At 44.6% G+C, this 14,076-nt stretch overlaps 1 long non-coding RNA gene across 1 annotated transcript in view; it reads right to left on the reverse strand.

The window, feature by feature from the left end:
- The window catches only part of LOC109286488 (uncharacterized), a 200,863-nt gene that overhangs the window by 89,503 nt on the left and 97,284 nt on the right, over positions 1-14,076 (reverse strand). Inside the window, exon 2 of the long non-coding RNA XR_009458911.1 lies at positions 5,902-5,962. This is a non-coding gene — a long non-coding RNA (uncharacterized LOC109286488). The remainder of the gene's footprint in view (positions 1-5,901; positions 5,963-14,076) is intronic.

The raw sequence follows: 14,076 nt of genomic DNA on the forward strand, positions 1-14,076 counted from the left end.
CCACATCTATAAGTACCTAGTTTGATATAGTGATCTGATAGCAGAGCAGACAACAAGATCCAGGTTAAACTAATTCAGACTCCTGGTAGGCAATTTTTTTTTAACACTAGGGGAACAGTTAAATTGTTTCAGTGGTTACCAAAGGTTGTGGTAGATTCTTCATCACTAAGGCCAGGTACAGACAATACACCTTTACCAGTATAAGTGATCAGAAACCAGTCTAAACCTGTAACAGAACAGAAGTTTGGCACACAAAACCCGTCTATACCATACCAGAAGTCTGGCACATGTAGACTGGTTTAAAAATGGCAGAACCAGGTCTAAGATTTATGCACCCACCAAAGGGTGAAGTGTGTTCTGTTCACTACTGGTCTAAACTATGCTACTTACAGAAAACTGTGTAACTAGACTGATTCCACTTCGGGCTTTTTAAAAGGCTGTACCTAGCCTAAAAGTATTTATATCAGGATGGGATTTTTTTTTTCTTTCACCTTTTCATTTGTTTTTTTTTTCTTCAAGATATTCTCTAGTCCAAACAGGAATTAGTGTCAGGGGAGTCCAACAGCCTGTGTTACACAAGAGACTGGACTGAATGACATCACCGCAATCCACAGAGGGGTATGAAGAAAAAACAAGTAGCAACTCAAACTCAAGATCTTTATAGCACTGAGTGGAGCTACCTAGGATAAATCTCAGGGGACAGGCCAGTAAACCTAGGTCCAACCCATTTATCTGTTCGCTTGTTCTTTGTCTAGGCTGAGCAGTTAATGACAGTATCAAAATTATGTCATTATTTCCTACCTCAATTAGAAAAAACAAACAAAAAGAACACAGGACTGAGTACAAACAAGGGACTCTGCTATGAGGAGCTAAGATTCAGTAGTACTCATAGACTCCTGCTGCCACTGAATTTAGTGGTAGCACTGGGCCCTCTGTACGTAGTAGGATTGAACCTGAAGAGGTGCAGCCTTCACAAGTCCTATCAGAGACAGACCATCTGTCAGTAGACCAACAATGTTTTACTTAGAAAGTAAATTAGATTTTCAGAGAGGACCCATCTTCAAAATATTGTGTTTAATAAAATAAATAGAACAGAGCTTCTGTCTGATGTGGTTGAGACTGTGATAATTTTTCCTTCTAAAATAGTTTTCTCTGTTTATCATATGTAATTATATGTAATCATGTATCCATCCTCTAGGCAAATTATGCAATCAGATGTAAGTGGTTTATTTACCACTGCAGTTAGGACAGATACTTATATCTCTAAGATAAGATAAGATAAGATATATTGTTTACATTGTTTATATTGTTTATAATATATTTGTAAAATATGTGGTGTGCAGAATACAGAATGAAAGTTGCTCTGGCTTGGTGTAAGGATTTTATTGGCACTCATTCTGGATCACCTGCCTCACTTCATGGCTTTGCTACACCTGAGTTGTGCAGTCACCTCAGACATGTATTGGGAAAACTACACCATCCTTTCCAACTTCGCATGAACTTTCCCCAGGCTAGCATACAAAACCATGCAGTGAAGGAACACAGGAGTTGGGAATAAAGCTGTCTGGGTATTTTTATTGAAAAATAAAGATGTCTGGTGGCCAGAATAGAATTTCTGATGAAAAGCTCCAATCAAGCCACTGCAAGGAAAAGAACCTGAGTCTCCTACTTCCCACGAGCTCCGTAACCACTGGGACACTGGCTATTGATTCATTCAGCTGCTTTCTCTCCTTCTCAGAGTTTTGCAGTTTAGTTGTCATTCTGATACAGCATGAAATCAAATGTCAAGACACTCAACCTTTTTGTACAGTAAAATTCTTTCTTTCGCTGGCTGCCCCACATTACCAATTCAAATCATCTGCTGTTAAGATATTTAAATGGGTAGGTTCTCATAATGCAAACTCAGCCATAGTCCACTGGTCTAACTGTACAGTACACTTATTAGTACCAAAGTAAGACTGTAGCACATTAAAAATTACCCCAGGATAAAAACATCACCATCGGGCCAGACTTGATACAAATTGGCATAGCTATATTTACATCCAATGACTACACTCATTACACCATATGAGGCCCTGATGCAAAAAAGAAGCCTGCATAACTGGTGTAAATTACTGGCCTGTTTACAGTGTGTCTAATTGGTATAGCTCCTTTGGTTTCTGTGGAGCCATATAACTTGCACCAGTTGAGGTTCTGGCCCTGTTTTTTTATAGATATCAGCCATCTCTATAATGCTGTACTTGATGGTTCTGAGTCAGCCCTTACATGGAATAAAGTCTCCTAGGTGGTCCAGCTTTCACCAACCTTCCCTGAAGGCAGCCGGTCATTGTGAGTGTACCTATGCCTCACTTACTTCTAGCTTCTACTTGTTGCTGTAGGCAAGCAAGGCTGTCAGGGTAAGGTTGGCACTCTGGCATGTAAGCAGTATAATTTGAGGTCATTCATGCCTACTCTGCAGTCCTAGTCTTAGGCCGTGGGATTTAGCTCATACAGAGGGAAGTGTTTGTCTCTGAGGGAAAGGCAGACAAGGTTCCTTGGGTGAATTTGATATCTTTTATTAGACCAACCCAAATAGTTGGAGAAAAGTTATTAAGCAAGCTTTTGGGTTCAAAAACCCTTCGTCAGGCTAAGGAAGTTTCAGCAGTTGGTGTGTGCTCTTCCTGGATGGAATGAAAAATTTCTCTGAGGGAAAGGCACTGTTTTAAGCAGCCTAGGTTGATACCCATGGATTGAAAGACTAGATTAGCAAAGGTATGTAGGTATTTTAAAATCTGATCAGTGTCCACTGGGATGTTTAAACTTGCCTGTCCTTCCTGATGTTTGTCTGCAATTTTAAGTGTCTAAATGGTTTTTAAAAATGTATCCCCAAAGATCTGGGCAATGAATGAAGCACTAAGGTGATATCCTATCAAGTGCCGCTGGGTAGGAAGTGCTACCATGTTCTGAACCCTTTTAAGACTCCATGTGGCTCCTTCCAAAGCCTAATGAGTGAGGGAATCCAGCCTGAAATCAAACAGCATGGACTGAAACAGCCAAGTTACACCCAAGTGCATGGGTTAGAATATTCTAAGGTGCTTCAGAGAAAACCAGGTGTCTGAGTGGCTGCGGCTGCATATCGAGTAGGAATTCTGAAGGGCTGCAAGACTAAGAGCTGTTTAAATTAGCAGACAGGAGATCATCTTAGTAGTTGGTGATGCCATGGTGGTAGATATATATAAAGTGTTCTGGTTTTTTCCTTAGTGTTATCTCCATCTTACTTGGACTCACCTTCAAACAGCTGCCTTCCAACCACAGCGTGATACCTGCTTAGAACCTAAGATTGCTTCTGAAGTGACTGAGATCCCACGCTCTAAGTTGTCTGTACAGCATCAACCTCTGAAAACAGAGCTTCTCCCATGGACTTTGAATGGTTATTTAATAGCATGACCCCACATTTGATCAGTTGGGTGATAAAGGAATGCTCACTCCACACTAACTGTGGTCTGAAAGGAAAGTTTGGCAGCATTTTTGTGCTTTGCTGAAATTTTCCATGCTTTGTTATGAGAATCAAAACTTCCCCATGGCCTGATTTGGAAGCATTGAATTTTACATATAATAAAGAAAGCACTTCACTGTGCTCTAGTGCTTTTCATCAGTAGAGTTAAAAATGCTTCACAAAGGGGGGGGGGTGTCAGTATTGCTAGCCCCATTTCACAGCTGGGTAAAGTGAGGCACAGTTGTATAGTGACTTGCTGAAGATCAGCTGGCAGACAGCTGCAGAGCTGGGAATAGAAACCACGTCTCCTGAGTTGCAATCAAGTGCTCCAACTACTAGGAAACACTACCTCCTGTGAAGCATGTGTTTTACATGTGATGGGTGGTTTTGAATCTTAAGTTCCTCTGTAGTTTTCCAAGAAAAGTGGAAGTAGTAGTGGGAAGGGAAGAGGCAATAGCATAATAACTAAGGTGGAGAGGCCAAGCAAAGCATCACTGGGAATCTACTGGAGGGGTAGGGAGGAAGAGAAAGAAAAAGTAACAGATGTTGCAGTTGCCAGCCTGATGCCATTACCTGAACCAGCGTCCCAGCCACTGTTTCTGCCCTGTCAGTTGCTGGTGCCCAGGGTTATACCTCTGATTTTAGGATTTTGAAGCTTTAATAGTTGTGCTGGAGAAGTAAATATAGAGCTGAGAAGCTACGATAGCTAAGCTGGTGCCATTTGTAAATGAAACTTGCTCCACAAATTGCAACTTCAGCAATGATGATGAAGGCTGCTGCCCTTTGAGTTTCAAAACCTGGCAGTGGCAGAAAAATTTGCTTCATATGGGAAAGCCAAATTGGCAGGGCGCCCTCCCCACTCAGAAGCACAAATCAACAGCTCCACAAATGGGTCACTCAGTTCTCCCCAGGCTGAGATAAAATCATGAAAAGTGTCATCCCAAAGGGAGAATTTTTCAGGATAAAGGAGAGCAAGTGAAAATGGGTGCCATAATGAAAGCCTGCCATAAGTTGATAGCTTGTCTGTCCTATGATCATAGAAGTGGTTACCTTGAAAGGGAAACACTAGTATAACTAGGGATGGGCAAGATGGGCACTTCCCTGGGTGCCAAGTTAGGAGGGGAACCAAAATCTCCCCCCACCCACTCCCTCAGAGTCTGTGCCCCAACAGCAAGAGCTGCCCTGCAGCTTAGCCATGCTGGGAACTTGAAAAAAGTTCCTGCTGCTGCTGCTTTAAGAACAACAGCTGGGGCAGGCAGAGCACGAGACAGTAGCAGCAGCTCAGCCAGGGACAGTTTAGGAGTTCCCAGCAGTACTGTGGTGAGGAAGTTTAGCACCAGGGGCAAAGCTTGCAGCGGCAACCTGCCCTCATGCCATGCACGGATCCAGGGGGCACACGCCCCCCCACGCTTGCCCGAGAGTGCATGCAGCGGTGGGAACCACCCTCCCTGCACCCCCCGAAACAAGCCAGTCATGGTTCCAACCAGCACCCTACCCCAGCTGGGCAGCACCTATTGGCTTCAGTGCCTGGGGCGGTTGCCCTGCTCATCCCTCCCCTTGTACGGCACTGGTTCCCAGCATGGGTAAGACTGCTGCACCTCCTCCATCACCCCTACATGTAGAACCCATGCACGCCCCCTAGCTCTTGGAACCACACCCACCTCCCTGCTCCTGCTGTCCTGTAGGATTTGCCCAGGGCACTAACTCTGCTTGTTACACCTCTGGAAGGAAGCTCTGTTTTGCCTGTCCGTCTGTGCAGGGTCTAACAAGACAATGATCTGACAAACAAAACACACTTTATAAATCTCATATGTGTAGGAGCTTCTGTTGTCAGCACTAAGGGGCCTTTAAATGGCTCACTGAGGGGAACAAAACTGGGGCCCGCTCCACCCATCCTGATGTAATTAATTCATATTCACATTTATAGCATTGTTGACTTCATTGGGTTTATTAAAGTAGCACCTATGAGCTATAATCTTAAACCATAACCTCACTGTGCTAGGCACCATACACGCACACAGACCAGAAAGACTGTCCCACACCACTCCAAAGATGGGGATGTCTACACTGCAGTCAAAGGAGTTCAGGTATATACCTCCACTAGCAGGTCTGGTATATAGCAGGTTCAGGTATATACCTCCACTAGCTGTCTGGGGTACTGATAGCATAGTGGTGGCAGCAAAGCGTTCAGAAAAAAGCTGATAGCTAAACATGGGCAAGAACCTACATAAGTATTCAGGGGTATCTATGCTGCTGCAGCAGCTACGCTGCTATTAGCAAGTGGTCTAGCTAATGAACACTAGTTCATTCAGCTCATTCTACATAAGCTGCATTCATACCTTTGTCTGCAGTGCAGACATCCCATGAAAGACAAGATATGGGTACAGAGAAACAAGGATGTACAAGAAAGCAACATAGACCAGTACCTGTACTCATATGAATAAGGGCTTCCTGGATGTAGAATCAAAATGGTGTAGCTTTCAGCAGCTGTGAAGACAAAATAAAGAATGATCATAAATAGCACTGAGAAGAATAGGGGGGGAAATGAGAATCAGATCAGGATAAGGGGTTAGATAGGTCAGTTTGTGGATGTTTGAATTTTCAGTTTGGTTCCACTGGTAAAGCTTTCCCAGGTTGCGATGCACAGCTAGCCAGCTGCAAAAACAACTGCAGCTAAGAACTATGTTCCATTTCTGATGGTGTTGCAGCTTCTAAATTCCCTCTTACATAGAAATGTTTTCTTTCACCTTTGAGGGAAAAAAAAATTCTGCAGTGGGCATCCAGCTGAAATTCCATTTTACCAGCTGGAAGTAAAACTCTCTTTTGAATCAGTTCTGCAATGCATTTCCAAAATGCTCTTGATTCTCTGTTCCTCTCTACTTTGTGAAACTATTACTTTGTATAATAGAAGGGAGAAGAACTCAGACCATCTGGCAGGCAGCTCGGTATTTAATTTAGGCAACTCTGTTGCCTTTCTCATCAACAGTAGAAGGTAGTTTTCTTCTCCTTTGCTTGATCCCTGTACACTTTGGTTTAAATAAAAGGTCAAAGGCAGCTGAGGAATAAAACTTTTCTGAGCTAGGCAGCACCTGCTCATGTATGTAGTAATTGTTCCTGGCATATCATCCCTAGAGTCTCTGCAAGCAGGGGAATCAAAATGTCAGCAGACCCCTGCTGGGAGAAGGTAAGGAGGGGCAAATACCCCACCTGCAAAATCATTTCCCTCTCCTTCCCACTGTAACCCTCTTCAAGGATCTGGCCCATCAATTAGCAAGACTTGGGACAGGAGTCAGGGCATGAGATCTGCATCATCTGAGCATCATTCTCCAATAGTCCCTTTGACAAATCAATACCTAAGTTACAAGGCTATTACCAGGTGCGAATCCAGGATTTTAAGTGGGGTATGGGAGCAGCAGCCAGTGGTATAGCTCCCATTCTCCACCCTCCCCCTCCCAGTTGGGCAAAATGTGTTGTGGGAGCAGCAGCAAGTTTTTTTTAAGCCCCTTAGTCAGGTAAGAATCTCCACCAACCTTTTCCTGTTTGATCAGTGGCTGGTCCATTCCTCTTCCTCCCATGCTCCCCGCTCCCCTCCCTGCTGCTGCCATTGTCCTTGCTGTCACCATCTGACCCAGGACCTGCCAAGGGAGGCCCCAGAGCTGCTCCTGTCCCACTCCAGCCAGGCTGTACTTGGAGTCAGGCTCAACCAGAGACAGCAGTAGTGGTGGTAGCCAGTGGGTTCCCTTCCCCCATGCCTGCTCCCTGTCTAGCATGGCACACTTGGGGGGACCAGGGAGGGAGGAGGAACCTGTCTGCTACTGCCACGGTTCCTGTGGACCCCAGCTGCAGTAGCTCTGGTGTCTCTCCCCATCCCCACCTCTGGGGCAGGCAGAGACAGTGGCAGTGGTGGGCAGGGGAGTGGTAAGGGAGGGAAGGGCAGGGCAGGGAAGGGCCGGGCAGGGCAGGGAAGGGAAGGGAAGGGAGGGTGCCTTTGAGCATGGAAGGGTAGCAGGAGAATTCTTACTTGATTTGGGAACTTTAAAAATGTCCCTGGCTGCTGCTTCCATGGTGTCATCAACTGAAAGGGGCATGGGTGCTTCTACACCACTGTACACCCTCTGGATCCACCCCTGGCTACTACAGAGTGATTCCCCATTCCATGTTCTATGCCAGCCAGAATGGCTGCTCCACAAGACACACAGTTCTGGAGCTAAGCATGCAGAGAGCAACTAGACTGCCTAAGATCTACATGGCCCTAAGGAATTTGCTCATTTCAACTCTCATGATTTTTGGCATTGTTCTTAAAATCTATGCTTTGGGAATGTAAAAAACATAGCTCTTTCATTCATTCATTCATTCATTCATTCATATATATATAAAGTGTGTGAAGAGCAAGTGTTCGCTTCAGATTTGGCCAATTCAGAGGACAGTGATTAGATTTGGAGAATCAAATCACTGTCCAGATTCAATTCGGCCAAATCATATCTGAAAGATTCGATGCTGCTTTGGTGCCACTTTGGAGATTCAGCCATAGACTAAACAGGCAGCTGGCACAGCTGCCTCCAGCTTGTAAATCTGTTGGGGTTGGGGGAGGGAGGAGGGAAGGGGTGTGGTAGAGGGAGGGAGGGATTGGGGCTGGGACAAGCTGCCCAGCCAGCGCAGAGGAGTGGGGGGGGCATGTTACTTGGGGAGGGGGCAGGGGGCGCAGGACGCAGGCACGGCAGTGGTAGGAGCAGGAACTCTGCCCTGCTACCACTTGCCCAGCTGGAGTGGTTGGGAGGGGTAGGATGAGGGTGCAGCTCGCTCTGGGTAGAAAGGGGCAAGCAGCAGCAGGGCATAGCCCCCACTCCCAGTGCTGCCGCACCCACATCCCGCACCCACCCATGCTGGCTGGCAAGTGACAGCAGTACAGAGTCCCCGCTCCGAGCACTGGTGTGGGAGCAGCAGCACTCAGAGTGGGGGCTGTGCTCTGCTGCCACTTACCCAGCTGGCATGGGGCAGTGATGGGCATGATGCAGGCGCAGCTCACTCTGGGCAGAAGGGGACAGACATAGCCCTCACTCTCAGCACTGCCACGCCCATACCAGCACTGGGAGCAGGGGCTCTGCCCTGCCACTGCTTGCCAGCCAGCGCAGGGTGGTGTGCGATGCAGGCATGCCAGCATTGGGAGCGGAGGCTATGTCCAGCTGCCGCTTGCCCCCTTCTGCCCGGAGCAAGCCATGTCTGCATTCTGCCCACACCCCTGTGCCAGCTGGGCAAGCAGCAGCAGGGCAGAGCTGCAGCTCTGAGCTCTGCCACACCTGCATCCCGTACCCCCACACCCTCCTTCCTGAGTAATGTGCCCCAACGCCCCAGCTGGGCAGCTTGTCCCAGCCCCAGCCCCAATCCCTCCCTCCCCCATGCCCTTTCCCTCTCCACTCCCCCAACCGCAACAGAGTTACCAGCTGGAGGCACCTGTGTCAGCTGCCTATTTAGTCTATGACTGAATCGACGAATCTTTTTCGAATCTTTTTCCGAATCGACTCAGATGCTTTGAATCGATTCAAAGCTTTCAACTGGTCTCCCGATTCAGTTCAGATTTGTAGATTCGGTCACTGAATGGGGCCAAATCCCCTCTGACTCAAATCGGCTACCAAAGCTTTGCACAGCTGTAATAGATAGATAGATAGATAGATAGATAGATAGATAGATAGATAGATAGATAGATAGATATAAAAGCCATATATATATATATATATATATATATATATATATATATATATATGGCTTTTTGGCACTTCTAGCTAAAGCTGATGCAATTAGCTATTAAATAAAAGTATCAAAAAATCCCCAATAAAGCGCCCAATATTTGCAGATGTCAGGTGAGCCAGGCTGAAGTAATGAACTACCTCTTCTGGGGATGTGCAGAGCTCAGAGCAGGAACACACCAAGTTTAAAGTAAAGTACCGTTTTTTGGAGGGGGGGGTTACATCTGCAAGCACCCTAACTGAATCAGAGATGCATATGCTTTCATGAACAAGAGTTAACTTTATTAGAGGTATATGAGGCTAATCAGAAAGCTTAAGCATTTCCAATTCAGTTAGTTTATAAAGCACATCTCTACCGTGTCTTCTTCCTGACTTTGGACTAACATGGTTAACTAATTTTCACTGCTGGTACAGTTAAGAAAGTTTTTGTCTGAGATTCAATCTAAACTTGCTTCACTGTGCTTTAGACCTGATCCATTGTGTCCTACTTTCCACAGCAAGGGGAATCATTTGTTCTCCGTCTTCTCAGTCATACTGTACCTTGTGCAGTCATTCCAGTGCAAAGTGGGTATAAAATTTGTCTTCATTTTCCTATGTAAATGAAAGAGCAATTAAAAATCAGACCCCCAAGAGTGTCAAGTGCCCTCAATTTGAAAAACCTTCCCTTTCTTCAGCTGGCATCACTTATTACATTAGTTGGGGTTTTTTTAATGGTGTATTAAAATATACAATATTAATGATAGCATTATTTTAAATGATTAACAAGACCCTGATTTATTTTAATTTCGCAGAGAGCTGGGAGATGCTTTTAATATGTTATAAGCACATGACATCTTTTATCCAAGCATCTTGAGCTGCCTTCCAAATATTAATTGAGTAATTAATTTTTGCATCACCGCATGCTGGGTGGTTATTGCCTCGTGTTATTGATGGGTAAATCAAGGCACAAAGAGGTAAAAAAATTTGCCCACGGTCATACAGGTGAATCAATAGCAGAGCTGGGAATACTCTGTGGACTACCATGAATTCTGCTTATTTGCTGGAGTGCTAATACAGCATTTCTGAATATAAGACTTGCCAGCACCAGTCTGAAGTGCAGTGGGCTGAGCTGAAATGAAGCAGCATTGTGAAGACTTCTGTGAGCAGCATTTGCTTCAAGATTGTTTAGCCATGCTGCAGCCTTTGCTTCTTTTTGGACTTAGGATCAAGATAATACTCTTTTAGTTACCTAATAAAATTGAGAAATTTCAGGATAATTGCTACATGTGTGTTTTCAATTAAATTTGTGTTTGTCTGTCTATAAGGGCGATAAAATATTGTCCTAGTTAGCCCTGAAGGTGTGCTGGACAATAGAGGGATTTCAAACTGAGACTGATATCTAAGTATAGGAGGTTCGGAAAGGTAGAATGTGATATTTGAAAATCTATAAGAAACAACTTAGTAGTGTGATAATGGCACTATTCCATGGTGCTTCGCAGGAAGTGCCATGAGTTACAACGATGCCCCAGACCCAACAGATGTCTGCTCTTGGGTCCTGGAGCTGGGGAATCAAGCTGCTGTTTAGAGCAGCTGTGAGCCTTCAGTTGCTCTCCCCTAGCAATGCCCCTCCCAGTCCTGGTGCTGTTTGCAGAATGGGAAGGGGGAAAGGGAACAGAGGGAGCTCATTCTGGGAGCTGCCCAGCTGGCACTAGAGGGTGGAGTGAGTGGATTGGAGCCCCCCTTCCCCCCCCAGTTCAGGGAGGGGCTCCAATCCACCCATCCCACCCTCCTGTGTTGGCTGAAAACCCCCCAGACCCTGAATTCCCTCCTCTCCCTTCTCCCCCTCCCATTCCGAAGACAGTGACAAGAGCAGTGCAGGGCTGTCTCAGCTCAGCCTTGCTCTCAGCATGCACAGACACAGTTAATGAAGGTGCTCTGCTTTGGAGGACTTTCATCTGACTCCTCCTGTAAGGAGGGTTCAGAATGTGGCAAGATTGGGCCCTTGTAAAGCGCTCTACAGCCACGTACTTGTGTTTGATCACAGCTGTAGAGTGCTTTCAGGGGCCAGATTGGACTAAAGTTGTCTCTTTTGTCTGCACCTTTTGTGGTGGACTTGTCAGGAGTGGGTGGGACTTACTTTTCAACAGCTGGCCCATGGTAGCTCAGGGGCTCATATTGACATAACCTGACTAGTCAAATGACTCACCCAAGAAATCTTAGGTAGACCATGGACTTGAACCTAGAGCCAGCTCCCTGCCATACTCTGGCCCACTCTGCAGAGATAACTCCACATTCAAACAACCAAAAGAAGACAGGAGAATCCCTCTGCACCCAGGAACAATTTCCTCCTGTTAAGAAACAGTGATTCTCCAGTTTGCATCTCTGCAGTATGCATACCTCCCTGTGCAGCCACCCAACTGCTCACCACACTGATGATACTCAGCCCAGCTCAGCTATTTCAAACATGGGCTTGGCCTCATCAACTGCAGCCTCATTTCCACATGAAAGGCTTGGAGGAGAATCAAGCCAGTTCATTGGTATTGATAAGAATTTGGCATTGCTTTCCCGAGGTTATCTGTGATGTCTGTATACATGAATCACAATGCATTCCCAGAGGTGGGATGCATTCGTTCAGCCATCTTTCCCTAAGCAGTATTCCTCATTTACTTCCCTTCTTTAATTCCTGTGTGCTAAAATCTGTTTCTCCCATTCCCCCGCACCCCAACACACACCCTCCTCTGCAATTTGGAAGGCTCTGTGCTTTGCTCCAGTTGTGATGCAAGCACTGTGCTTCAGTGGTAGCCAAACCTGGCATGAGTACCCACTTCTAGTCTAGACACCAGTCTAACTGTAGTGGTAATGTTAGGTTTTAACAGACTGATCTCTGCATTTGTCATAGCTCTGCCCACGGTCATTGCTTTGATCTTGATCCTCACAAACCACAGTCATTGACAAAGGTAAAATGAATTTTTGCCTTTTAAAGACTTTGATGGCAATTTCCTTGATTTTTTTTCTCTCTCCCTCATTTCCTTGGTTCCTCCTTCCAGTTAAACTGCATCATAAACATTTTGGCTGCAGCTGCAAATCTAATATCAGCTAGTGTTTGTCCTCCATTGCTTCTCGTTAGCAATAGAGAGGCTAATTCTGTAGCCCATATTCCCAGGCAAAACTCTCTGTGGCTCTAAGGTGTACTTGCTTTGGGATCAACTCTTAATGGGAGCTTTGCCCAAGCAAGTACAGGGCTTTGGCCCTGTACTTCTAACAACATTTCTACAATAGGACTAAATGCCAACAGCACAAGAGATTGAGAACTATTTGATGTTAGATTTGTGGGTTTAAATGGGGCCTTTTGTGATAATTATTCTTTGTTTCAGAGTAGCAACTAGATGTGTTAACTGAGATTAGGGACCAACTGTGTTAGGTACGTGCAGATGCATAGTAACAGATTGTTCCTGCCTGGAGGTGCTTGTCACTACAATAGACAAGACAGGCAAATGAAGTGTGACCTTCCCCATTTGGCAGAAGGGGAACTGAGGCAGAGAGACCTTAAGTGACTTGTCTCAAGGCCCATAAGTATTAGTGGCAACAAGAAAATTAGAGATAGACAAAATAGGTTTTAAAAAATTAACTTGAAGCCAAGGGCTTTAAATGAGAGAGGGCAGAAAAAGCTGCAGTCATTTATGTGCAATTCTTTCTATAAAATCATTTTTTGTTTGTTGGTTTATCAACGAGTTGAAAACAATTCAACATTTTGACAAAATATCTTTATTTTTTTTAATATCCCACAGACATTTGCCTATATTTTTGACCAGCTTTATCCAGAACCAGTTCTGAGAGTGAAAAGAATTGGATTAATGTTGTGCAGTAATTCCAGTCAGTACCATAGGAGCACCAAACGTTCTGAGTAAAGCTGCTCTGATATTTACAGCCTAGTCAAAAAGATGAAGCATTAGGACTCTCCTCAGAGAGCATTATATTACAAACGTTTCAAGCTGATTTACAAATCAAAGATGACATTCCAAGAAGCACCACGGGTGAAATCCTGGCTCCTTTCAAGTCAATGGCAAAGCTCCCAATTTTTAGATGATGTTCTTAACTGTGCCTTAGAAACATTGGAGTTGCATATATTATACCAACAAAACCCTGGCAGCATTCTTCATCTGTGTGTGTACTTTACAGAATCATGATCCCAAAGAAAGGTGATGAATATTTTTATTTTAAAACCCAGCATTCTTTTCTGTAATAACAGCTATGGGAAAGAAAATATTTTGGAATAAATACTGCCACCTGCCATTCACAAATCTCTTCCAGTTTCTGCAACCAAATATTTTTGCAGGTTCTGAAAAGTTTGGTCAAAATGTCTTTGTCATTATTTTCATTGTTGCCTCTTCTTAGTTCCAGGCGGGAAGGGCACTGACATAGATAAAAGACGATGAAGAAATTGTTCTTGCGTGTCTTTCCAACCTAAATGGCAACAAAAAATGCTAGAATTTTTAGAAAAAGAATGGCCAGTATATTTGAATATATTAGGCATCTAAATAAGTACAAGTACATACAGGTTTGATGAAGGTCTAAACTTCAAATGCCAGACCATTTTGAAACCTTGTGAGGCTAGGAAAAGTCTGGAAGCTAGATTGTAAAATCCTTGACAAGGGCTGCGGGAGTGGGGGGTGTTGTCCTGTGTTTGCACATTGCTTTGCAAAAGTGGAGTATGGTCATTTGAACTCAGTGTAAATCTTGTAAGGTTTATCATTAACGGGAGACCTGAATCAAAAGTTAAAATCCATATACTATAACTAGGGAAGATTTTTCCCTGTAAATATGTTTTGAAGGAAAATAGTTTTTCAATTAAAATGGAATACTTTGAAAATATAAGTT

The sequence above is a fragment of the Alligator mississippiensis genome, chromosome 1 (genome assembly GCF_030867095.1).
Source record: "Alligator mississippiensis isolate rAllMis1 chromosome 1, rAllMis1, whole genome shotgun sequence".
Classification (NCBI taxonomy): Eukaryota; Metazoa; Chordata; order Crocodylia; family Alligatoridae; genus Alligator; species Alligator mississippiensis.